We start from the raw sequence: 25809 nt of genomic DNA, 5'->3' as shown, positions 1-25809 counted from the left end.
ACATTTAAATTAAGGTGTTTCCATAGTTCTCAAATTTGGCACTACAAATTTTAAATATTTTTGTGCTGTGTCTCACCATTACATTTAAAATCTTAAAATAATTCTGTTAAATAAATATACTTCTGTGCCTACTAATGCTTTCTGTAATGCTGCTAAATTAACAATGTAGGCTCTAATTTTGACTGGATTTCTAGTATATATTTTAGTCATCCTATCATTCACTTAGGCTGGTATATAATCATCCTTTTCACTGTGAATAGATCATGATTAAAAACAAATCAATTACTGTGTTTTCATTTAATATGCTTCAGTTATGACCTATTACCTTCAATTCACTCTTTGGTATACAAGTTTGTGCAATTCTATGAACTTTGATAAATGTCCTAAGTCATGTAACCCCTGTACACAATCAAAACACTTCTCCATCATTCCCTTAAAAAGTCTCCCTAATGCTGCTTCTTTGTAGTCAAACCCTTTCCCCACTTGGACTACTGGCCATCTATGACCTGTTTTCTCTCTCAGTAATTTTGTCTATTGCAAAATCAGATAAAAATGGAATTATACAGTATGTAGGCACAGAAACTCCTCTGAATTAGCATAACACATTTGAGATTTATCTGTGGTTTTGCATATTTAAGAGTGGTTCTATCTTGCCAATGGGTTTCACCCCTGAGCAAGTTCACTATGGATTCAATGAGACCAAAAAATGACAATGGAATGTTCTTGGGGTGAAAGGGTTTATACCCAACTTTATTCTCATGGTGGCAGGTCAGTCACTAGAATCCTGTCCATTCAGAGTGAGTTTGCATGCAGCAAGCTGGTCTCTGCCTCTTGGCCTCCCTGCCTCAGCAGCCATCTCCATCTCCATCCTTGGCGCTGCCCCCACTCCAACCTTTGCTCTCCTGCATCTGTGCAGCCCTGCAGCCTTGCGGCCATGCCACAGTGTCACCCCGAGCACTGGGTGGAGCTTTTTATATAAAGTCAATAGCAACATATTGATCACACGTGTGTACTGAGCTAGTCTACCAGGGCCAGGTGAGAATCTTGGCCGTAGGGATCTTTACTTTATCCACAGGTTCCTTCTTATTGTTAAGTAATATTCCATTGTATGGATACACCACTGTTGATCCACTCACCAACTAAAGGGCATTTGGATGGCCTTCTGGTTTTGCACTTGTGAACAAAGTTTCTATAATCATTCATATAAAGATGTCTATATGAACCTAAGTGCTCATGCTCTTGGGAAATGCCCTAAAAATCCTTGGTGCTCTGCCTATTCATCTCTCCCTTTCCACTAACTCATAGTGACCACTGGTCATTTTATTGTATCAATAGTTTTACCTTTTCCAGAATGCCATATAGCTGGAATCATGCCAGAAATAGTCTTTTTGGATTGGCCTCCTTCACTAAGATATATGCATTTAAGGTTCCTCCATGTCTTTTCACGTCTTTATATCATTTCTTTTTAACACTTAATAATATTCCATTGTCTGATGTACCAAAGTGTATTTGTCTATTAACTAACTAGAAGATATATTAGATGCTTCCAAGTTTTGTCAATTATGAATACACCTGCTATAAATATCATTGTGCATGCATAACTTTTTAATTCATTTGTATAAAGGCCAAAGAAAGTGATTGTTGGATCATATTGTAAGAGTATTTTTGGTTTTGTTAAGGAACAACTGAACTGTCTTCCAAAGTGACTATATCATTTTATATTCCACCAGCATGAATGAGAGTTCCTGTTGCTCCACATCTTTGCCAGCATTTGATGTTTTCAGCGTTTAGTATTTTGACCATTTCAATCAGTGTATAATAGTTATCTCATTGTTTTAACTTGTATTTCCCTGATGATATATGATGCTGAGCATATTTTCAAATGTAATTTGCTATATGCATATCTTATTTAATTGAATAAGTATTAAACTAGAATGTGATGTGCATGATGAGCTATCATCTAAGAGACTGCAGACAGAAGAAACCTCACCCTATTATATAGCAAAGTTGATACAATTCATTATATACATGCTCTCAAGATAAACAATAACATAGTCCTCAAGTAAGACAAATTGACAGCACAATTTGTCATATGTAATTCATTCTAGATTCACTTGGTAATTGAGATGGTTATGTATGGTTCCCAATTCGCTTATCCATAGGAAAAATAAACTTTTCATATCTTTATAACACAAGGTGCTTCAAGTTTGGCATCTCTTACAGAAATGAGAAAATAGGGACCCCATTTTCTTTGATGATTCCATAACAGAGATGGTATGAAGGTCCCTGAGAAAGACATTGATAAGTCTAAAACTAGTAAAATAGTTATTTTTAAAAAATATTTACATACATATCAGAGACAAAGACAAATTTAACAATTACTTAATTACAATTACTGGTAATTTATAATTACTTGGATTAATGTTCCAGGAAAAGGAAAGGTGGGTAATTCTCTTCCCTTATTTTGACAGGGAGTTTAGATTCTTGTTTTTAATTTGTATTTGTCCTTATATTTCCTACCATCTTTTTGCAGCATGCAACTAAGATTTGCAACATATCCTGCTAAGACTTAAATATTATCAAATCATTCCACTATCCATTTAAGCGTTCCACTCCATTTAAAAGCCAAACCATTAACAATGGACTTCAATTGTTTTCCCCTTTACCTAGAATCATGTTAATCCAATTATTAACTGGGAATGTTTTCTCAGATGCTTTAGGTTTTTGCACAAATCTCTGTATCTCAGTGAAATTTTCCCTGACAGTGCTTTCTAAATTTGCAAACATTTTCCATCACTGTGTCCCCTCACCCACATTCTACAATATTCCAGGGTATTTACCATATGTAGGCCAAATACACTGCCATAGCTATTGCCCAATAAATAATTGTTGACTTAATGCCATGTGGTATATATTATATTTTTTGAAATAATTAATGAAAAGAAAAGGTTATAAGAATAAAGGAAAGAGATCAAATCAGAAGCTATTGTAAAAATGCAGGCAAGAGCCCCAACTCTTAGTAAAAGCAAGAGGGTGGATTTGAATGAATTTGAGAACTTGTTAAGATGATGGCATCAAGCAGATTTAATGGTTGATTGGAGACAGGACATAAAGTAGAGAAAGGAGTCTATAAATCATATAAATTCCATGATTTCAGAATGAGTAAAAGGGGCAATTAAAAATATCACCCACTAAAATATGAAATGGAGGGATATCCCTTTGGGGTAGGTAATATTGAAATCACTTTTAGTCATGAGGTTAAAGGCTGCCTCTGCCACTTACTATGCCCTGTTGGAAAATCTTCATGGCTTTGCTGTTCCTCACCTTCTTCTCTTATGACACGAAAAGAAGATTATCTAGTTCAAATACATGTGAAGTATTCAAAAGAGTGTATGGGATATAGTAAGAACTGAATGCAAACTCACTACTTTGAGGCTATTTATCATTAATCGAGAAGCTAATTTATTTATGGATATGCATTATATTTATGGATTCCTACACTGAGATATATATTGATATATATATCGTAAATACATATATATATATATCCTGATATATATATATATATACACACACACACACATATATATATATCAGTCCTTAGACCATATTATTTATAAATCAAATGGCATTCCTGTTCATGAGCTACCAAGTTTATTAAAAAATGCTAACATGTTAGCTTCAGGAGGTAGTACAATCTACACAAATTGTGTACAAACTATAATTTTAAACTGTAAAATAATTTTGATATAAAGTTAATATATTGATTATTGACAAGATTCAAGAGAAACAAAACATGATATTCTGAGTAAATTTTCTATATCTGAGTAAATTATTTATGATACTGGATTTCATTTTTGTATGGTAATATAACTTTTAAAATAAAATGTTCATAGAAATAGTGATCAAAATATTTTAGATTGTATATAAACATACTAAAATATTTGAATACGACAATACTTAAAACTGCATTTTGATCTTATTTTTAATTGTTATATAGAATTGCTTTGGGGATGTGTCTTTTCTGTCCAAGTGGACAGAAGTTGCAGTTAAAATTAAACAAGATGGTCTTAATGTTCCCTTCAGCTTAACTAAACTTTAAACTATAGATAGGCTGCTAATCACCCTCCCTCCCCTTTCTTATAGCATTTATTGCAATAGCAAATTCTTTCTCTGCTTTTTTGAAATGTAAATCTTCTTTCAAGCTCCTGCCAGTTTTACAGTTGAGAATTGTCTTTCTCAAGGATGAGAGGTAGGTATTTGATGTACAATCCTTGAGAAAGATAGCCTTCACCTTCCTGTCACTGTTGAAGCATAGGAACCTAACTTCTAAATACACCAGTTAGCAAACACTGATAGCCTAATCACATTGACCTACCTTTCCTCTAACAGCGCAGAATTTTTTCACTAGCTGCTCCCAGTGCTTAAAATTCTCCCACTTTTGATTTAGTGGTACTGAATTCAAGCTTTCTCCTCTATTGTAATAGTCTTTGTTAGGCAGAAACTCAGATATGAGCAGAAAGAGGGTGGGGCCCACTAAGAACTCAGGGAGTTAATCAGATAAATCTAGAGAGCCAGAAGGACCCACAGAGTTAATGCCCTTGGCAAGGTGAATTAATTCCCATGCCCTAAATCTGGCCTGACCTGGAGATTTGCTCTAGCTAATGCAGGTAAGACCGGACAGAGACATGGGACAAGCATCATAATTAATTTTCCTAAAAATGCTCAGATATGAATAGAATAGTAAGAACATGAAGGACTTACCATAAAGCTAAGATTCCATGTTTAAAGCAGAGAGTTGGGAAGTTAGATTCCTAATATATTCTTTGGTAATCAGCCAACAATCTATCTGAAGGCAAGGAAAACAGTCCTAACATATTCCCAATGCTTGTGGGTAGCTACTATCTTGGAAAAGAATAGGAAGTTTATCCTACAAAATTATCAGGAGGACCTGCTATAGCGACATATTGTCTCTCACTGGAGATAAACATCATGAGACTGCAGGACAAGACTATGCCCTCTGACCCTTTACCTTTACCCCATTCTTGAAAATTCTTAAAAGACAGGATCCAAGCTTTTAAGCACATCTCCTCTCTGAGGTTGCCTGCACTCCCCATTCTTGGAGTGTGTATTTTTAAAAGACTTCTCACTGCTCAACTTACTATGTTCTGTCTCTGTGCTCTACCAGTGGTGTCTTTGTCACTTTGCTATTTCATTCTATTTTCCAGACTTCAAGCACAAATCTTCACTCTCTCTGTCCTGCTTCAGATAGGGAGGGAGGGGCTACTGAGAGATCTGCTTTGAGCTTGCAAGTTTCCATCAATGACCTTCCCCTTCCTCTCTCCTTTATTCAAGTAAACCTGCCTTTGTGTACCTTGACTCTAGCCCACTCCCCCTTTAAAGTGTATTCAAATAAAGCTTCTGCTCTGCTTCACTACTGTGTCTCTGCCCTTCAATTGTTTGTTGCGGCAGGGACAGGGACCAAGGAGAACAAACTCAACCCCCTAACAATACTGAATAAAGTCTTCCCTGCCTGTTTAACTTACCTGGTTCAATTTTTCCAAGGTGTGATATAAAAAATGAACTGAAGAATCTATTATTGTTTGTGTTTGTTTTACTTTGCCTGTATCCTTGTTTTTGTTTCTAGGAATATATTTGCTTAATGTATATGGGAGTAGCTGACCACTTACACCAGGAGATATCAAAGTTAAAATCATACATGATTATGTAATATGGATAGAACAATTTCTTTACAAACATTTTACTCTCTATACATATGCTATATGAGAGTGTTACTTGTGCTGAGATCATAGAATACTGCAATATAGAAAGAGATATAGAATAGAATGGAAGGTATTTTTCTAAGCTCTTTAACATTGTCTCTCCAGAGGAACCAAAATCAATGTTTTAATGAAAAATATTTAAAGGAAATAACCCAATAAATTGCAAACTCCTTGACAGATGGCACATGTGGTTGCCGCATAACTCTAAAATGATTCTGGAGACAGGGAAAAGAGGGAGAAGCCCCTGTCTAGTCAGAGCAGGATAGGGCCACAGGAAAGGACAAAAAACAAAACAAGGGCGATTGTGATTGTAACAATGTAACAATGTACCAAGAAGTCCTTACTGAAACTCCATGTTAAGTTAATGTTCTACTAACAGGTAAAGCTACATGGATATTTTGAGATAAACATGTCATCTTAAGGATTATAGGAGACCTTCAATGAGATTGGTCGAAATTAATGGACAGCATTCATGCGGGAACCAACAGAAAATAGTGTGGGTAAAATTGCAGTATTTCCAAAATCTCTCGCCTGGCCTTAGTGTATCTCCTTATCAATAGGTGATCACAAGGTGCCTGGAGAGTGAGCACGCACCAGGACCAGAGAGGTTTGGTGGGACCTTGGCAGCTGGGACAGAAGAGGCACAGGCAAACAGGGGTCGACGACTGCTTTGGAAGCAATAAATGGGATTCTCCCCTTTATTTTTCCCTTTGACTGATTTTGGCTTCAAAGTTTTATTTCCTCAGGGCTGGGAACTTATTTTTCTTTGGAGTTACAAACCTCAGTTAAATCTAAAATATAAACACTAGACAAAGCCCATACATGGGTACTCTTGTCCCCTCCCAGCGTGTGCTGTAAGTTCTGTACCCTTTCTTTCTCTAAAAAAAGCCTGTTCTCCTGCTTGCCTTCCTTGAGCATTTTTAAATTCATTCTTTGATTCTGTGAACAAGAACCTGGTATCATTCTCTTCATTTATTTTTAAAAATAAATCCTGGTTGCCATTTATCCCATTCTTTTTATTCACAAAATACAGTAGTCCGTGCTACAGTTTTTCACAGATACTACTGTCTGACATAAGAACAATTGCAAAATATTCATGAAGCCAGAAACATGTTCTCATTCTTTGGGCAATGATTTTCAAAGCTAGAAACTCAAATTGGACACAGTGGACTTAATCTCTTCTCATGCTGCAACCTCTAGAGCTCCTTAGCGTTACTAACTCTCTCACTTCTTCAGTTGAGCATAGAAATCATGTCAAAGGCTAAATCAATCTGTGTCTTGGTAAATAGGGTGTGGAAAGCTCAAACCCACAATCCATTTCTAGCCTGATTTCTGCTTGATCACAACTATTAAGTAAAATAAATAGCAAATGTACAGAATCAACATGCTTGCCCTTGAGAGGAAAAGAACAATGGAAAGGTAGTAATGACTCTGTCCTATCATTATCGAAGAAAGAAAAGCCAATTGCCCTCCTGAGCTTCCCATTCACTGCCAAATTGCAGGAAAACAAGCAGGAACTCTAGTCCCCTGTTACTGAGAAACACATTACAATCCTAAGTTATTTAGTTACTCATTATTCCTTCATCACAGAGAACTGTGACCTTTATTCCATGACTACTAGATGTTCTCTCATGCACAAACATTTCTTTTTTAGGAAAATAAAAGTTGTTTTCAAGTTGCAATAGAAAAATTGGGTTTAAAGTATTAAATTTGCATTTTCATTCAGTATTTATTAGGAAAACCTATACTTGCTTGTACTACATGTTAGCATTGTACATGGCACAGGGCATAGTGGTGATCACGTAGTAAATACAGTCTTGACAGGAAAAGCTTCCAGTGAAGTAAAGGCAAAAGGCATTGATGAAGTACAGAATTCTAACACTGAAAGTGCTATAACAGAGAAATGCATGCAACATTAAAAGTGTGCTAAAGTTTAGTAATAACAGCAAGAATACAAGTTAATACATGGTACAACCTCAAATGTCTAAAAAGGACAAATCTATGGAGTCTGAAAAACTTAACATATATTTAAATAATATGCTAGCTTTGTTTATCTCCTAATATTTAAATTATGGCAACCTATATTCTTTAAACTTTAATAAGGCATTACATTTAGAATTGGGAAATAATGTAAATATTTAAAGGTTTTTGGGTTTTTTTTCTGATTAAAGTAAATAACATTAGAAAAGTCAGAAAAAAAACATGACCACAGAGAGAATACAAAAATACAATTGTCATTCTCTAACAAAAGTAAGCATTTCTCTAAATTCTTAAAGACATAACTCATTGGGTCAAAAAATTGAATATTATTGAATTATTACAATTTATATAGAAAACATTTCATTGACTACATTTAGGTTGTTTAGAACTACACTGGTTAAAATAATTCCATGAAAAAAATCCTTGTAGATATAAATGAGATTATTTCTACTAGAAAAAATAAAACCTATTTTTCTTATTAATACTCTACCACTATCAACCATACCCTCTCAACTACATTAGGAAGAAGACTAACAGGACTTTTTTGTCATTCTCAGAAAACATTTGAAAGATTTCTTGGTGATAAAGAATTGTTAAATATTTTGTTAGCATAATGAGTCCAGGGTACATATTCTGGAAAACAGAGTATAGAATATAAAGCTTGTGTATTTAATTGAAATAGGAAATAGCCACAAATTCCTCCTTCCCCTTTGCGCTATGATATTCCTGCTGCTCTTCTCAACAAGAGGTGGAGGCTATTCTCCACCTTATGGAATAAGGGTGGGTGTGTAAGTTGTGTTGACCAACAAAATGTGTTAGTCATTTATTGTGGAATTTGGATGCTATGCCTGATGAGGACTAGAAGTTTCCACCCTCATCATCTTGGCAAGTAATTCTAAAGCTGCCAGGTAGTTAATCTCATTCATCCTATTGGAGGTTTACAGACCACACAAACCATAACTATTTTTGCCAAATTCCTTTAGAACTACCATCTGATTACTATATGACAGCCAGGAACACACACTGAACATGTAAGTCCAACTTGAACATCCAGCAAGAGTAGAGACACAGATGACTATTGTCTTACCACTGACCACAGGCAAAACTTGCCCATCTAAGCCTTCTCTGAATTGCTGACATACAGATATGAGCAAATATATTGGTTGTTTAAAGCCACAGGCTTTTTCAGTAATGTGTTATGCAGGAAAGGGTAACTGGTAAATCTCAAAGACATCTAGTTTCTGAAGTAAAATTAAAGCTGTCCAGGAGACTCTGATATAGTCCCTCTGAATAACAGCTAATAATAAAAATAGTAAGTAATATTTATTGGTAAGCAATGTGCAAATATTTTACAGTTATTGCCTCTAATAATCCTCTAAGTAATAAAGTTAGTATTTTTCTTATCTCTAGTTTATAGATACTGAAATGTTGAGTGTGATTTAAAATGTTGTCCAAAGTTTCACAACCAGAAAGATACACAAATGATTTGAATTTCAGGACTAACTTTTAAGTCAATATTCTTCACTAGTACATATACTGCATCTTGTTACTCCCTATTTTCTCATAATTTCCAAATGTATTGTCTATGACAAGGAATAAAAACATTGAAGCTTAGAATAACATCAATCTTAAAATAAAAACAAATCAAACAACAATGGTATAAAATAAGATACCATTTTGTAATTTTTTTCTCTGCCTGCTTATGCAGAGATTCAAAATGCCTTCCTGAAATTAGTTTCAATAGTTATGTCTGTAGGAAAGGTATGCTGTTTTATGTAGCTAACAAAATACATTACTACATAGAAAGCAATAGCTTATATTTAGCTCATCAGGACATAGGGATGGCAGTAACTGGGGCATCCTCAGAAATATAAGAATGTGGAAGGAATGAGCTATAATCACTGAGAATCCTAAGGAAGCTCTTAAAAAAATAAATAAAAATTATATGATAGCAAGCATCATGTTAGGACAGGAGAGGACAGAAATTAAAATACATACCTATACACGTCCTTAAATGATGTTAGCACAAGTGGAAATGAATCAAAGATCAAATATACACTACCAACATTTTCAGTTAAATATGTCATGCATATTGAAAAATACATAAAACATAGCATATTGCCTTTTATTTTTTGAATGATCATAGAAGAACAAATATGCATTTTATGCATGTTATAATCATGCATCCTGAGAAAAAATGAAACATGGCTACTCAGGAACAGGATATGATCTGTTTGAATATTTCTTTCTCCAATATTAAATGACAATCTTTATTAAAAAGAACATTTAAAATGTTTTTACCAAGGAATGTTTGTTATCTATGAATTTATAACTTTAGTAAATGGTATTTTAAGTTATCTTTGAATTATTCTCTTAATGTTCCAAAATAACACACAATTATGGATAAAACATAGCTTCTCTCTTTCTCTCTGTGTGTACACACACATACACACATGCACATAAATGCATGTATATTGTCTATATAATATACATATATAATTCTATATATATGAGTATATAACTTTTTATATATACAACTACATTTTATTCATAATGTTAACAAATATTAGATACTTAGAAATTAATTTAAATATATGTAATGACAAAATTATAAAAATGTACAAAAAATTTTTAAGTTGACAAATATATACAATATGCTTATGGATTGGAAGACAATATTATTAAAATATAAGTTTCCCTAAATTTATTTATAGATTGAACACAACCCTAATAAAGTTCCAGTAATTCTTTAAAAAATAGAAGTAGAGAAATTGCTGCTTATATTTATATGAATATGTAAAGAAAACAGAATAGCTTAAACAATTTGAAAAAAAATAAAACACTAAATACACAAGATAACAAAGGACACAATAATGTGTAAAACAAAATGGTAAACAAGAAAAAGGTAAAGCAAAAAAAGACTGACACATAAATATTAATGAGAAAATAGAGTATCCAGAACTCATGCATTGTTGATTAAAATGTAAAATATTAAAGATATTTTGGAAATAAGTTTTCAGTTATTTGAAATACATGTCTATCCCAGTTAGTTTAATTTTTTGTTTGACTTTTTGCTTTCCCTAAGAGAAAAACTTATAAAAAAAGGCTGATTACAGGTTTATTTTCCTAAAGAGGACAAATCTGGAAGTAAAGAAGTGTTCAACAGTAGAATATGCATAGCAAATTTTAAGGAAAAATACTGGTTTAAATGTTCCTGGAAATATGATTTATTTTCTATTCCATCAAATTATTAAATGACACATTGGAATATGATTTGGGAGCTGTTGAAAATGTTTTAGGTCAAGCTATCATGTAAAAATTCATGAGTCCTTGCATAATACAATACTGGAGCCCATGATGGGAATTATTCTGAGTGCTGCCCTGAGATTTTATTTTACTAGTCTGACCACAACTATAAAGAAGCAACTCAGTGCTATGCTTATTTTCTTCTCTCAAAAGAAAATGAATTTTAACTTTAGGTCACTGACACCTCTATTGTACCTTCCACTGAAGAATAGAATAAGAAATACTAACTTGCAATTTTCTTTAAAGTGATTTTTTTTCTTGTGCATGCAGTATCTTTTAAAATAGAATACTGAAAGCCTCAACCATCTATAAATAATTATACGTGGGTAATTAATTTGCATTGTCATAATTTAAGAAATAGAAAAAATAGGTTTCCTATGACCTTTTACAGACCAGTTCAATTGGTAGAAATTAACTCAAACATTCATGTATACATACTGCTTTAAATAAACCCGACTATTCACAGCAGCATAACTGCAAACAGGAACATAATCACTCTACATATTCTTTATTGGGAAAATAAAGAAATAGTTGAATACACATATAATAGAATTATGAAATAATGAAATACTATGCAACTTTACAATTATGAAAGCATGAAAATGTTAGTAATATAAATAATCTCTACTAAATTATCTACTAAAAATAGATACAAATGATGTACAGGACATATTTGTTTCTCCTAACACTAAAATAATGCATATTTTATATATAATGCATATTTTATATATAATATGCATATTTTATTTATATATATATTTTATTTATAATATATGCATTTATATATAATATGCATATTTTATATATAATGCATATATATATATATATAAATATAAGGATTTAAATATCAACTAGATCAAGTTTGGAGTCTTGTTCATTCAATTTGGCTATTAATATTCACTCAAATAATAATACTGAGTCACAAAATTCATACTTCAGTGTTGTAAATTCACAAACTCATTATTATTAGTGGAAAACTCACAGACCATAATTATTGTTAGCGGAAAATTACATATGAACATAATAATAAAATCAACTTGAATTGTATTATTGGAGGAAAGGAAGGATTTTTGTTTTATTTGGGTGTTTAATATGCATCTATAATCCTTTGAAGCCAAGAGTATTATTTTGACAGCTGAATTTGGAACACTCTTTGTTTTTATATATTTTTGTTAAATATTTGAAAGTACACATTTTAATTAACAAAATTTAACCTTTTTTTTAAAGAAAACAACCCAGGAATGAAATGGTAGGCTTTCAACTGGGTATTTCATATAAATATTAATGATATTTTCAATTCCTACAGATTAGTAAAGTAATAATCCTAAAGAATTAGTCTATGTACAATTATCTATCTACCCAATTGAATTAAGGTAATACACACACGTAAAGAAATTTCATCTCTTCATTATTTTAAATCAATCTCTCAGATATTACATTGTTCCTGTTTAGCTTTGTTATGCATATGCCACACTCAAAATATTGTGACATTATATACAAGTTTTGCAAAATTTTCTAATGTAATAACTACCTTTCTGACTGCATTTTTGCCAATTATAACAATTTATCTTCCAGTATGTTCTCATTCTGGATTTAGTTTCTTGGGGCAATAACAATAAAAAGAGAATTAAGTGTAAAGAATAACAAAAACATGTAAATGAAGCAGATGGACGACTAATCAAAAATGTCTCAATTCAACTTCAGAAGAAATGTGAAAAACTACCTTGGAAAAGTGCAATGTTGTTTTGATTGGGAGTTGAGCCAGAGATGTGTCTGATGAGGTGATAAGGACACACGGTGGGAGGTAGATCACACAACTGTCCTGTCATATAATCTAAAGGTATTGCCAGTACACATGGAGAGCAGAGAATAAATTCCCCTTTGTAGGTTCAATCTCACCTACAAAGCAAATCCATTAACCACTATTTCATAGAAATTAAAAGAGAAATTTCAAAAAGTTGCCTCATGGTAAGAGTAAAACACTAAAAACATGGTATACATGAATATTTCTACAGAGAATAAATAATTATTCATAAGATTATTTCTTTTTATTCATCAGTTTTTTTAAAAATAATACCTCTAGAATATTATGCTAGGATATCAGAGGCTGAAAATAACAAAAACTGCTCAAAGATGCATAAGCAACCATGATTAGCTCACATAAAAGGATGTCCAGAAATAGTGTGAGTCCCCAGCTTGCACTGGAGCTTCACAGAGCAATGTTTAAAAGGACAGACTCAGAGCTAGAGAGCTCCATCTCTACCCTGGGCATGTATTAAATCTCTTGACATGAGTTTTCTTTTCTATGATATTAATATAATAATAGTAACTTCTTTGTATAAATGTATGTGGAATAAAATATTTCTGTAAAGCATTTGAAACAGAAATCCATACAAAAACTCCCTATTTTAACTATTAATATTTTAATTATTAATAGTAGTAATGGTGATAGTAGCTGCAGTAGTAATAGTAGTGTAGTAGGAGTAGCAATATTATTAGTAGTAGTTATTAGTGCTCAGTAATATCATCTAACTTTGATTTTTTTCTATGCTTTCACTCTGCTATCTTAAATGTCTTCATCTTCAACCTGGTAGCAATAATCCTAAGGAATACTTAGACATTGTCTTGTTCAAACTTTCCTCAGAAAATAAGAAAAGGTAATCCCTTTTCTGAACTGATTTTGAAGTAAGTATCCTTTCTGGCAGATGCAAGCAGATCACTTTTTGTCTCTGATGAAATTTTTGTCTTCACATATTGTAATGACTTTCCTGGATCACCACCGATCTGGTGACATATATTTATACTCTGGAATATTTTTTTGAGAATTACACACTTCTGAAACAAGTATTACCATGTGGTATTAGGAAAAATACTAGACATGTAAAGATTAGCTTGCACATACCAAATTTGAATACTTTTCTAAGTTTACTCCATATGTACTTTACACATACTGTATTTATAGAAAAAATAATCTAAAATTTGTATTGTAATTTTCATAGGAAATTATGTCAGTGCCACAGTTATTACAATTATTTTTAAATAGGCAATTTCAACTAGATTGTTTACTCTCTTTCCTTGAAAGAGTTCTAATGAAGTCATGAATCTTGTTAAACAGGAGGTACATTTTATAGAATATTTCCTTCCCACAGCTAAAATGTCATTAAGTTATTCTGCACCAGATACATTTGACTGGAGCAGATGAGAATGCCTGGTCCAACACATATACACCAAATCCTCTTTAGGAATTTGGTACCAGTCTTAGATAGAACTCTTTCATTACCCCTAAAATTCCCCTGTCCCCTTAGTACTTAACACCCCCTTCCCCATGCACAGGCTCTGCCAATCTATTTTCTTTGTTTGATTCAATTTATCTTAAAAAACTAAAGTATTTTATCTAAAAAAAAACAAAATAGCAAAAACAAAAACAGTTCACCCATTTACCCCACCCCTCACTCTTTGCTTCTATCAATAACCAATCTGTTCTCTGTATCTATAAGCTTGAGATGGATATATATTTGTGTATGTTTATGTATATAAAATATATGTGTGTATAAGACAGAGCATGTCTATTTTCTGTAAAGTTTTGTCTTTGCAAGAAAGTCATATAAATGAAATTAATATGTATCAATTTGGTTTTTTTTGTTTTATTTTACTTATGATAATGAATTTAAGATTATTCCATGTTGTTGCCTCTTTTATGAGTTTGCCATTTATCCATTCCCTGATGTGTATTTATGATGTTTCTTTATTTTTTCAGTTACAAATAAAACCATTATATGCATTTGGATCTACAACTTGTGTCAACACAGGCTTCCATTTCACTTGGGTAGCTTCCTGACTATAGAGACCTGCCAAAGAATTTTAAGAATGGTCATAGCATTTTGCATTCCCTTCATTGATGAATGTGGACTCATTTTTATAGATCTTTCCTGGTAATGAGTACTTTAGGACTTTCCTCTTTTTAAATGTTGTCCATTAACAGCAGTGCAGTGATATCTCACTGTGGTTTCAATTTCCATTTCCCTAATAACTAATGATATTGAATAATCATTTGATTATTTGTTATCCATGTCTCTTTCATGGCAAGATGTATGTTCAAATATTTGTCCCATTTTTAAAATTGGGTTATTTAATTTTTTATTTTTAAGTGTGGTGTGCTGTTTACATGTTTTGAGCACTTTCTTAAAATCAGATTTGTTATTTACAACATTTTTCTCCCAGTTTATTTCTCTTTCATTTTCTTAATCTCTTTTGAAGACCAGATTCTCTTTATTTTGATAAAGCCCAATTTATCTTTTTTTTTTATAGTTTAGTCTTTGGTATCACATCTAAAAAGGTTTTGCTTACCCTGAAGTCACAAAGATCTTCTGTTTCCTTCTTCAAGTCATATATTTAGGTTTCATACTCAGATCACTGATACATTTTGAGTTATTTTTTGTGTAGAGTGTGAGACATGAATTCAAATTTTTATTTGCATATAAAAGTAACATTTCATCTTGTATGTTTGTTGAATATAATTGACAAAATTAAAGTGAATCATTGTTATTGTCTTAAATAATGCAGTTTCATTGTAGACCTGAACATCTGATAGTATAAACTCCCCTAACTTCGGTCTTTTACAAAATTGTTTTGGGTATTATAATTTCTTCACCTTTCTCCAAATATGTTATTAGGTTAAGGTCACTAATATTATGCAGATATGCAATGATATTGATTGTAATGTCTCAAATCTGTAGAATTTGCTGTATGAAGATAATGAACATTATTAGTCTTCTGGTCTATGCATATAGTATACATCTCTATTTGTCTTTCTTGATTTTCTTCCATCAGCATTTTGTAGATCTTAGCATAGTTGTATTGATGTAAGTAATAAAATTCATACCTAATTATTTTACTTCTTGGCATTATTGTAGATGTTAGTGTTCAATTTTATTTCAGTTTCTAATTGTTTATTGTTATTACATCAGAATGTAGTTCAGTTTTGTATTAATATCACATTGAATCCTAGGAACTTGTGCTAAGCTCATTTTTCACTTTAGTAAGTTTTTTGTGTGAATTTTTAAAGGAATTCTTTAAAATAATTAGATTGCCAGAAAACAGATATTTTTATATCTTACTTTTAAAATTTTTTGGCTTTGTTTTATCTTTCTGCATTTGCTAGGACCTTCATTTGATACCGATTAGATTCTTCTCTTATTCCTGATCTTACAGAGAAAGCACTCATTCTTTCAATATTCTGAACGAAATTAGTTTAGAATATTGTATATATTTAATAAGCTTAGTGATATATTCCTTTATTTCGAGTTTGCCAGATTTTCTTATCACAAGTAGATACTAAATTTGCTTAAAAGTGTTTTCTTCTTCTTTTTTTTTGGTTATTCTTAGTCTGTTCATATGGCAAATTTTATCACTTGATTATTGAGTGTTGACTTAGCCTTGATTCACAGGAGAAAACATACCTGGCTGTATCTACTATCCGTTTTATATATTGCTAAATTGCATTTTCAACTCTTTGTTATGAGAATTTTCGTTCTTATGTTTATAAGGGATATTGATATTTAGCTGTTCTTTTAATATCTTTCCTTTTTTTTATAAAAGACTGATGCTACCTTCAAAATAATTTGGGGATTATTCTCTCCTCATCAAATTCTTAGATGATTTTTTGTAGGATTTGGTGTTATGTTTACAATAAATGTTTGGTAGAATTCACCATTAAAACCATTTCGACCTGAAGGCTGTGTATTTGTGTTTGTATAAATGTATTTAACTAAGAATTCACATTAAAAAATATAGGGATACTCTGGTAATTTATTTTTCAGTGAACTTTTATAGTTAATGTGTTTGAAGGAATTTGCTCCTTTCATCTATACAGTCAATGTTACATAGCACAATATAATATTAACATTCTACTATCTTTTCATACTATATGGAATCTGTAGTGATGCTCCCAGTTTCATTACTGATGTTGATCATTTGTACCTTCTGTCTCACTTAACTTATTCATATGATTAGAGGTTTAATAATTTTATTGATCTTTATGAAGAGAAAACTAAGAATTTTTTTTCTATTATATATCTGTAGTCACTCTCATTGATTTTTTTTCTGTTATTTTCATTATTTCTGCTTCCTACTTCCTTTGGATTTATTTTGCTCATCATTTTTCTGGTTTCATAAGGTGGTAGCTTAGATCATGGATTTGGGCTCCTTTCTGCTGGGAGCCATGCTACTCAAGCTGTAGCAAAGCTCGGGCTGGAGGGAGACCCCCACAAAGCAGGGGCCTTTACAGTTGGCTCCCCCTATTACCCACCTTGATTTTGTTATTCTCCATTATACTATTGGCTTTGCTTTTGCTTGCATTGTTGCCAAAGACTAAGCTAACCTGTGATAAGCAGCATGGAAAGGAGGAGAACATAAACCTCCCAGAAGCTTTTCAGGACAGTGCTCCTGAAGAATGGAACACGCAGAGGCCAGATGGCGATCTTGGCATAAAGTACCGAAACCTGCTGTTAGTTAGTCAAACATTGACCACCCCATTTCCTCTGAGAATGCCCTCCTTGTTTAAAATGCTAGTGAAACTAGTGATGGAAAGTTTTCTAGAAATAGAGTTATGAGAGAATATTGAATAGATTAACTCTGTCTGACACTTAATCCATCTTCTCATGTTTTCTTCTATTTGCTACTTCTACAACTTTTCTTCTTCCTTCCTAATTAGAGCCATTTACTAAAATCCAAGCCTTATATGTGAAATTACCAAATACCATAATTTTCCAAGAAGTAAAGATACCTCAAGACAAGTGCTGGGCCTGGAAGCCACAGGGCATAAATCTGCAAAGAAGTGAAAAACTAACATTTTCAAAGAACATTACTTCTCTCTCACTTACCAGCTTTATATTTCCCTGCATGGCCCCAGAAGATGACTGGTTAGCCAGAGACGGGTAAGATTCCTCAAGGGAGGAACAACCTAAGACAGGCACAGTCACAGAGGGGCTATCAGTTGAGAAAATGGGGGCCAACAGAGGTGAGGCTTAGAATCTCACCCCCCTAATTTTGAGAGAAACTGTCTACACCCATGGATGTTTTGTTGCCCTTGTCTGGCTTGGATTAATACCTAGTCTATAGGCACAAACCTGATCATCTACACTTGCCTTCTTACAGTTCTAAATCATGCTTTCTATCTTTATATTACATCTACCTACGATAGAATAAATATTATGAGGAGACAAAATGTACCCATTGCATTAGAAATATAGATGATGATACCTGCCTAGCTAACTGTAGTAGTGAGTGACCTGTATTTCACCCTGAGCTGATAAACTCCATAGTTGCTGCTACATACTGCATGCTCCTGCAGTCACATGCACTACCTAGAAACTGCATTGCATAGAAACGTAAAGCATAAAAGAGTACATGTTGCTAGGAAAAGTTTCGGTCAAGGAACAGAAAAAGATCACCTGTCTAACACTTGACCAACCATGAATAGATTAGAAAGAAAAAGAAAAAAAAGCTTGCCTATACCTATTAATCAACTGCCTATACCATTTAATCAACAGAACTATAAAAAATAATCATATCCTTGTGCAAAATGGTATAAATAAAGCTGTCATTGGCATTTTGTCGAGAGACCACCTCCATCTGACTCTGTGTCCTGTCTCTCCATGCACCGACTCCGTCTCATCCTTTTGGGCTTCACACCCCCCCACTGAAGCTGGACTCCGGCACCTTTCTTTGTCATATAAAAATTTAATGCAACAAAATTCCTTCTTAAAGCAGGCTCAGCTGTCCCCGCAAATTTTGATATATTTTTGTTTTCATTCAATTCACAATAATTTACAATTTCTCTTGTGAATTCTACTATGATTTAATAATGGTCTAAGGATACTTTGTATATAATTATTTTTAATTCATTAAGTTTTGTTTTATGGCCTAGAGTATAGTGTACCATGTGAATAATGTGAATTTGAGAAAGATATGCATTGTTTCTCAAGATACCCAAAGAATATAGGAGTTTCCAACTATAGTTATGAATTTGACTATTTCTTTTACAGTTTTGTTTTATACTTTTCCAGTTCTATTATTAAGTGCCTATACATTTTGTGTTTTCCTTTATTCTAGATAATGATTTCTTATCATGGTGGAATGTTCTTCCTCACCTTGGTTATATTCCATATTCAGAAGTCAATTTTTTAACATATCCTTTGATTAATATTTTACTGGCACATCTTTTGTCATCTTTTAAATTTTAACATATCTGTGGTCTCATATTTAAAGTGCACACACTTTGTTTTTAAATTGGAGTGCTTAGATTATTTATATTTATTGCAGTACTAATATGATTGGATTAAAAATCCAACATTTGGTTGTTTTCTGTTCATTCCATTTAAAATTTATTTTTCCTCTTTTTCTGCCTCCCATTGAGTTCTTTTTAAGATTCCTTATTATTTCTACTATTAGTTTATTATTTATAATTATTTTAAAGGTATTTATGCCTAGGTTTCACAATATCCATTTTTAATAGTATAGAGTCTACCTTCACAAAATATTAGTTTATTTCACAGCATATTCCATCTCCACTCTCCAAGTGCTTATGCTATTTTTGCATATATTTTAATTTAATATATGCCAGAAACTCACAATATTTAAATAATATATTATGCATTTACCTTTCTTATTACATACAGTGACTGATGTTAACAAAAGTTACTTTAATCCAGGTTTCTGGGTTTTGTTAAACAGGTTTTGCACATTGTAATTTATTTCCTTGTAAACATGCTCCCTTCCAACATGTACTTTAAAATTTCATTCATTTATTACATCTAATATTTTAATATAATTTTATAACTGAATCAGATGAATTATAACTAAAATTATCTATAGTCTAAGTACTATGATTAATGTCTCAAGACCTATGGATATGGGGGGAAGGCCTTTTTTTGCTTACCAGAATCCTGGCTGCATTCATCTTAGTTCATCCCTTAGTTCAGCCAGTAAAGGGAGAGACAGGGACAAGTGGGAGTAGACAACTTCTTGTAAGCAATAAATCAGTTTCTTCCACTTAATTTTTCCCTTTGATTTTGACTTCACAAGTTTCCTTGGTTTATTTGCCCCAGGGTGGGAACATATTTTCCCTGTGGAGTTACAATATAACCATGGGAAAGCTGTAAGAATTATATATCTAAATTTAAAAAAATCTGAACTTAAGTTTCTACTATTTCATCTATAAATTATATGCATGACTTTGTTCTTTTATTTTCTTCTCCATTTTTCTTTATAATTCTACCACTGTTTTTTCACTTTATTAAACATATTTTATTTTTAATGCTTAGCCTTCTATTTTTTAAGTAACTACTTAAAATTCACATTTCACAAAATTTCTGGATCTTATTGCTATTTATATTTTGTTGCCAAACAAAATTAAGTTTTCTTCCCCTCTATTCTCCTCATTGTCTACTCCTCAACTTCAGTGTAGATTATCTGGACTTTTAAGTCAAAATAGTACTTATGATATTTCAATATTAACATCCAACATAAATTTTTATTTATATTTAACAGAATAAATAAAGATATATTTCAATATTGTGCTTTACATTCTAACACTACCTTCCTGGATTTATCACCAATCTTGTTTTCCTTGTCATTCTTTCTTTGAGTTGTGCAAGGGTTAGTTATAATCTAATTCTTGTGTTGTATGAATTATTTTCCTTCTAATATGAATATTTGATGGAATATCTAATACTATATTCAAAATTATTTCCCTCTGCACTTTAAAATAATTGCTGTGTTGTACTTCATATCTATTATTGTTGATAAAAAATACAATGAACTGTATTTTATAATCTCCCTTTCCTTTCTGGCACTTACATAGTTTTCTATCTTTCCCTTTGTTCTGAGATGTTACTACTATCTTCTTATTTGTACTTGGTGATGTTAGTGTAGAGAATGTTCTTAAAACTTTACTTTTTTATATTTTCTTCCTTAAATTCTTCTTAGTCCAATATCAGGTACACCTTGGAAGATAGAGAACTATTAGAAGAAAGGGATATTGGCATTATTTTGATTTGATGATCTTGAGGGAAGCCATAGTAGTTAATTTTAAAGATATTCACATGAGATTTATTTAGCATAAGAATATTTCTGCCATCCACCTTCTCTGTGTTACTTTCCTATGTTTCCAGCAGAAGCCCCAGAGCATAAACCATTGTATTAAATAGTAAGATTAATACTATAACCAAAATATTATACCATGTGTAAATATTTTTAAAATAAAATTTCTAGGTAGAATGACTGAAGTAACTCACTAAACCCACATATAAGCTAAAATCTCAGAAGAAATTATGGAAAAAATCACCAAATAAAATAAAAGATAAATAAGCTCCATAATAGAATAAAGATATTTTATTTGATGCACAGCAGGTTACCAATTATTATTTTATAAGAATCAAGTCATAACCTACAAGTGACTTCTGGTTTTCATCTTTTTTCATCATTATCTGGTAATGATATAGAATCAACACAAATTTCAGTTGCATTTAAATGGAAAAGTTGTTTCTATACATGTTAGAATTGCATAGCAAATTAATTTTGCATATGTTAGCCATTCACAATATGACAAGCATTGTGCTATAATTAGAAACCTGAAAAATGAAATAAAACCCTTTTATATGGCTCATTACCTAGAGTAAGAGTCTTCAAATATGACCCAGGGAATCATGAATATCCTTTCAGCATGTCAATGAAGTCAAAACTACTTTTACGATAATATTAAAACATTATTTGTACTTTCTACTCTTTTTTTGTTGATGTATATACAGTGAAATTTTTCATAGACAATGTGCATAACAGATGCACATAGATTGACTACAACAGTAGTTATGAAAATCCAGGTCTTTAAGCTAAACATTAAAGGGATTTGTTAAGAATTGTACAATAATACTATATTCTCCTTAACTTTATTTTGCTTTGGAAAACATAGTTATCTTCATAAAATTGTATTTGTGTTAACATGAAATGAATTTATTTTTATTTTAAATAAATAATATAATGAAAAATGTTCTGTTAAATCTCTAGTATGATATATATTCATTGATTTAAATCAAATGAAAAAAGAAATTGGTGGACCTTAATAATTTTTAGATTTGTAAGTGTTCTGAAGTAGAAATATTTTACAATTTCTGGACCAGAGAAAAACATATCTAAGTACAAATCTATTTATTGCAAGATGCTTTATATCCAGTGATTATTCTAGTTACTAAATGTTTATCATGCACATAAGTGCTTCTTACTAATTGGAAATTATTACCAGGTTGGGGCAGACAAATTATGGTTAGGTAAGGCAGGAGCAGTATTAAGAGTTAAGAAAGAATTAGTACATCTTCAGTTTGAAACCATATGGATTAATTTTTAAGCAGTCAAAAAAAGAAAATAGCAATTTTGAGACTTTTTCTTAATTGGAATTGAAGAAATAAGGTTAATCTGAAGGTACAGAATTTAAGTGAAGAATGAGGAACAATTTAAGGTCTCATTGATAAAGCCTTTATAAATCCTAAGTAAATATTTGGTTGTAAAGATTTTTACACGTGGAATATAAGTTGGAATAAAAGATCATTCAAAATATCATTCAATGAAGGCTAAAATATAGTGTCTGTTGGAATTTGACTTCACTTACAAGTAAGATAGAGTTCTGTTGGAGCCTATTTACAAAAGTAGTCAAATGGAGTCTGTAGGGCAGTCAGCTCTTCTTTATTAAGGTCATTTAATTAATTAGTATGAAAATACTGAATTGAGAGTGTTATAGGGCCCCATTGGAAGTTTATTCTACAAGAATGAATTGTCTTAGTATTCTTTTACATTTAATTTGCTACGAATGTTGCCAATAAATAATATTCTAGAATTTACATGTTTAGAACATGTAATTCTAAAATTATACATGAATTTTCATGAAAAGAGAGATTACACTGAAGGAATATAATCAAATGCATAGTAGAGAATAAAGCAAAATGAAATTTGTGAGCTGTTAGAATATTGGGCAATTTAAGGATAAAAACTATCAATAACTTGCTTCTCATATAATCATTGAAAGTAACACATATACTAATTTACAAGACAGTTGAAGAAATATTTAATATATTTATTGGAGCTTAGATGGGTTTATATCTGCAAGGAACTTTTGGTTTCAGCTCTCACATTATGTATAGCTTGGAAATCCTCATAAATGCCAAGGACTATGAAGAAATGCTTACAGAAAGTAAAAGTAGAACAAACTGAGTCCAACAACTTTACTTGGACCCATCAGAGAACTGAGGTCACAAGAGAAACTCCCACCCCAAATTCTGGAGAGATGGATCAATCCAGAGATTCACAGTTGAGAATTGCAGCTTTTTTGGAGTAGATGTCTCTGGGGCAGTAACTAGAACAGTAAAATGGTAATTTTGATGAACTTCTGGAAATTAAGAGAATAGACTGACATTGAGTTTCACCAGTTTCAGGACCCCTCAACACAGTTTTGTGGGATTTGCCTACAGGAACCCTAAGTTCTCTTCATAAAGACTTGGAAAAGATCCCTACAAGGCTCTGTCAAGAAGAGGGGAGAGTAGTCCTTATAGATATGCCCAATGCTTTTTCATTACAAAGGCCCACTGCCTGGGAGGGAAGACTTCAATGGAGCCTTGTCCTGGAGACAGGTTTCATTTCACAGCAGTTCCCTGTAGTCATGTTGCCTCACTGAAGAGAGGAAAATGTTCTACTAGAGGAAACACTGGTGAAGGCCACAACTAGAGATACAGACTGAAATTTAATTGGAAAATCATAAAACCCACACAACCTCACATGTTACCACCAATATACAATGCAAGAATACAATATAATTATGGTATAATACAATAGTGAATTATTGAATCACTGAAACTGCAAAACAAAGACTCTCTCTGAGGAGAACTGAGGGAAACCAAAAGCCAAGAGTGGAGACAAAGTAAGGCACTAGAGGAATTTAAAGGTACTGGTAACAATAACTAGCACATAGTAAACAAAGGCCAACTCCTAGCCAGATTTACATAAATCCTTACACCAAAGACCTACTTATTCAGTTCCAGGTACTCAATAAGTGAAGTTTGGCCTTTACAACAAAAATATAGAAGACACACAAAAGGCAGAAGAAAACAAAATAATGTGAAGAGACAAAACATTAGAACCAAACTCAGATATGGTACAGATGTTTGCTTTATCAGTAAAGGATTTAATATATATAATATGTTAAGGACTCAAACAGAAGAAAAGAGACAATGTGCAAAACAAATTGGCATTATAAGAAGAGAGATGGAGAGAAAAGAGAATTAAAAAGACATGTGAAAATAAAAAACATGTTATATATCAATTACAGCAGGTTCTAGTGCCCAGTTTTTTGTTCAAACACTAATGCAGATGCTGCTGTGAAGGTATTTTGTAGATGTAATTAGTATCTACAATCTGTTGACTGTATGTAAAAGGGGTTATTCTTAATAATCCAAGAGGTCTCATTTTATCAACTGAAAACCTTAACAGAAAAAACAGTTCCTGGGAGAAGGAATTCTGACTCAAGACTATATCACTGAAATTCTGCCTGAGTTTCCAGCTGGCCAATCTGCTGTATAAATTTTACATTTAATACTACAATATCGGTTCCCATCTGAGTTTTCCAACCTCCCCTCTTTTCTACAGGTATGAGAGTCACCAAGTCTCCACAATCATGTCAGCCAATTCTTAAAATAAACCTCAGATCTTTCTCTCTTTCTATCTCGATAGATATGTAGATCAATCTTATTAGTTCTGTTTCTCTGGAAAACCCTGACTGATACACTTTCAAAACTGAAATATAAGAGAAAAAAGAATGGAAGAAATTGAAAAAAAAATTACAACTTTAGGAAATTTCAAAACATGTAAAATTTGCATTATAAGGGCCCACTGACAAGGCAAGTGAAAACTGGGAATACATCATTTCACTTGCCCTTCAAGACACGTTCAAAGATATACTTCAGGCAGAAGGAAAATTATAGAAATGAGAAATTATATCTATATATAAAGAAAGGAATAATGTTCAGAAATGGAATAAATGAAGGGAAAATAATGTCTATTTTCTTAAGCTTAATTCATCTAAAATAACTAACTGTTTAAAGTAATACTAGTAATAATGTGTTGAGTGATTATAGCATGAGAGTAAGTGAAATTAATGACAATATTGTCAAGAGATGGGAAGGAGGAATTAGGCATACAATATAATGTTCCTTGCACTACACATAAAGTGATACAGTATTATTTGGACCTAACTTAATATACACACATACATATATATGTGTGTATGTGTGTGTGTATATATATACATATATAATATATTACTCTATGTAGTAAACTCTATATACTATATTATTATATGTAGAGAGAGTAAAGTCTAGGCTAACCACTTACAAACATTTAAAAGATGCCTAATAATATGGTGAGAAAATATAAAATATAATCATATAAAATGCTCAAAACTAGAGAAAGCAGAAAAATAGGGGAAAATAAAAAAATAAATACAATAGAAAGTTACCAAATATATACATTAATCAAATTATAACAGTAATAATTTTAAAGGTGAATAAACTAAATACAATTTAAAGACAGAGATTGTCACAATGTAGAAAATAGTAAGACCGAACTGTCTGTTTTCTAAAGGAAATCAATTTTAGGTATAAAAATTATGATAGGTTAAAAGTAACAGAATGGAAAAACA

This window comes from Manis pentadactyla, chromosome 1 (assembly GCF_030020395.1).
Source record: "Manis pentadactyla isolate mManPen7 chromosome 1, mManPen7.hap1, whole genome shotgun sequence".
Lineage (NCBI taxonomy): Eukaryota > Metazoa > Chordata > Mammalia > Pholidota > Manidae > Manis > Manis pentadactyla.
Note: the sequence above shows the minus strand (reverse complement) of the source record.